Here is a 3309-nt window from a genome sequence, read left to right as displayed (position 1 = left end):
GGGTCTCATGATAAGCACGGGCTCCTCTATATGACGGCAACTAAGCCATCCATCACCGACATGGTTTACCTTCTCGCTCCCGTTAAACTTAAGCGTGCACGCACTGGTTTAATTGACGGCAACTGCGCCCTCCATCACCGCCACAATTTACCGTATGCTTTCTTTTGTTGAATTTCATTAGTTTACACTTATGTGCTGATTTCTTAATTTGGTTGTTTTCGCTCACAGTTGTGTATTTTCCTGATGAGGTATATAGTGTCTTATGTGGAATGTTCCATATGCTCATAATTGCCGACTTTTTTGTTTTGCTCATAATTGCCGACTTTACCTTTTCCCACTCGCTCACACTTGCCGATCTTTATTTTTTTTTTACACATACATAAAAGTGTTAGCAAGGGGAACATGGGTCTCATGATAAGCAGGGGCTCCTCTGTATGACGGCAACTAAAGCATCCATCACCGACAAAGTTTACCTTCTCGCTCCCGTTAAACTTAAGCGTGGACGGATTAGTTTACATGACGGTAACTGCGCCCTCCATCACCGCCATAATTTACCGTATGCTTTCTTTTCTTGATCTTCATTTGCTTTCAGTTATGTGCTGTTCTCTTTTTTTTTTTTTTTTTTAATTTCCTTACTTTCGCTCACAGTTGTTGTGTAATTTCCAGACGATGTATATATATCCTCTTGAGAGTACAACAAGTGTCTTATCACACTTTTATGTTCTTTTTATTTATTTAATTCTCCCATTTGGAATATTCCATATGCTCATAATTGCTGTTTTTTTTTTTTTTTCATTTGCTCATAATTGCCGACTTTACGTTTTCGCACTCGCTCGCACTTGCTGATCTTGACTTGTTTTCACATACATGAAAGTGTTAGCAAGTGGAACATGGGTCTCACGATAGACAGGGGTTTCTCTATATGACGGCAACTAAGCCATCCATCACCGACATGGTTTACCTTCTCGCTCCCGTTAAACTTAAGCGTGGACGGACTTGTTTACATGACGGTAACTGCGCCCTCCATCACCGCCACAATTTACTGTATGCTTTATTTTGTTGAACTTCATTAGGTTACACTTATGTGGTGATTTCGTTTTAAATTTGGTTGTTTTAGATCACAGTTGTGTGCTTTCTATCGACTCAAATTTCCAGACGATGTGTGTATCTTCTCGTGAGAGTACAACAAAGGTCTTATTTTCTTTTTAATTTTTACCACATATTTTTAAGTATGATAATGGTTTATTTATTTATTTATTTATTTATTTATTTTTGAACTTCACAGCCCTGTATTTCCATTTGGAATTTTTACCTACCTCGTCATTCATTTGCTGTGTTCTTCCCTTAGAAGTATTTAATTTTTATTAAATTATTTATTTATTTATTTTCGTTGAGAAAAATTCGTGTTCACAGAAAGAAATTATTCTTTCACTACCGAGGTGGCACACGCCAACACCGCGTTTTATCGGATTTCTGCCGTTCCTTCCCATATACTTTGCTGTTGCTATAGTGTGCACGAAGTCCCTTGAAATTTTAACCTATCTGCCACGATTATGCACCGGAGCAAAGAGATGCAATAAACCTATCTTTTCTTTCGGGGGGGGGGGGGAGTTGGGTTTGTGAGAAAAACCATGGATGAATTTTTATATATATTCCGTGTCACTGCGGTTAAATATATATTCTTTACATATTTCTTTACTTTGCCATGCTTTTCCTTACTTTTCAGTGCTTTGCCATGGTTTGGGTTGAAATTTCACTTTTGTAGTTAGAACAGTTTTGTTAAAAACGTGATTTGCAATAACAACAATTTCAAACATTAGCAAAAAGTAAAAATATTGGAATTTGCATTATTTCTGTATCAGCCACCTCGTGGCTAAGCCGTTAATATATGCGCTTCTGGCGTTAGGGATCCAAGTTTTATTCCGGCAAACAGCCTGGGTCGTTCGCCTCCCGTATTAAGCCAAATTTCAACTTTCTTGCACATATTTATTACTATTATTAGTATTATTATTAAAAATGAAATTAAATGAAATCTTCAAGATTTACGTCCCACAATTATGCTGCGATCAAGGTACACCTCATGTAGAAATTGCACTATTCTGGTTTGAATAGTTTCGTTAAAATAGTGGGAGAACGTAATTTACAAAAAAAAAAAAAAAAAAAAAAAAACATGACCACAAGTGTGAGCGAAATGTAAAAGTTTTCCAATTTACTTTCTTACTCTGTTATTGCTCACCCATTAGCACAGAATAGTATCTGGTTAAGTGACATTTATGTTGCTTTACTTCTTACCGCATTTTTTAAACCTTATAAATTGTGACGGCAAGTGTGAGCATTTTGACGGCACGTGTGAGCATTTTGACGGCAACTGTGAGCATGTTGACGGCAACTATGAGCCTTATCTGCGCAAATATGAGAGTACTAATATTATACATATTTCAATGCACAGTGTTTAGGTACAGGTAGGCTGGGAATGTCACTAATCTATCTTTCGTCAAGATAGTGGAAAAACAGAATCTGGGATGACCGTCATTCCGAATGTGAAGGAATAAACAACAGTGTTGTTGTTTGCTCTCTCCCTACATCATTGTTCATTAATTGAAGCTGGAATGGATATTAGTGATTTCTTTTCATTATTTCTATGTTTATCCCCCCCCCCCCCCACACACACACTGCTCTAACGATTGTCTTATTTTTACGGTGCATGCCCACACATCTTCATTTCCAATAAACCTCGTTTTAGCCGGAAAATTTTCAACCCTCCGCTACATTTTGAACTGTAATAACTTTTTTAATTATTTATTATTATTATTATTATTATTATTTTTATCATTTTTGTAAATGTGAATATAAAAATTCCTAATAACCTACTTCGATATACTGTGTTTGCATATATTCCGTTTAGAAATATTACTATTCTAGTTTTATTGGTTTTTCTATTCGTAGTGGGAAGAAAATGATTTCAATTTCTCATCTATCCTTGCAGGTAGCGTTCAAAGCCCTTGACGGCCAGTGTGGTCTGTGCTTGCAGTAATATTTTCAACCTTCTGCACCAATTTGAAGTATATTTTCCTTCATAAAATTGGAGTTACTACAATTCTTTATATCAATTCCCGTGCACAGTATTTTCATACACTTTCTGTGCAAATTGCACTATTCTGGTTTGAATAATTTCCCAAAAATAGTGTAGAAACGTAATTTCAAACAAGCTTGACCACAAGGGTGAGCGAAATGTAATGGTATTCCAATTTACATTCTCACTCTCTTATAGTTCACCCATTGACGCAGAATAGTATATAGTTAAATAAA

Source organism: Thermobia domestica, unplaced genomic scaffold (assembly GCF_964235325.1).
Source record: "Thermobia domestica unplaced genomic scaffold, izTheDome1.hap1.1 HAP1_SCAFFOLD_1133, whole genome shotgun sequence".
Lineage (NCBI taxonomy): Eukaryota > Metazoa > Arthropoda > Insecta > Zygentoma > Lepismatidae > Thermobia > Thermobia domestica.
The sequence above is the reverse complement of the archived record's forward strand: the minus strand, read 5'-3'. Positions refer to the sequence as shown.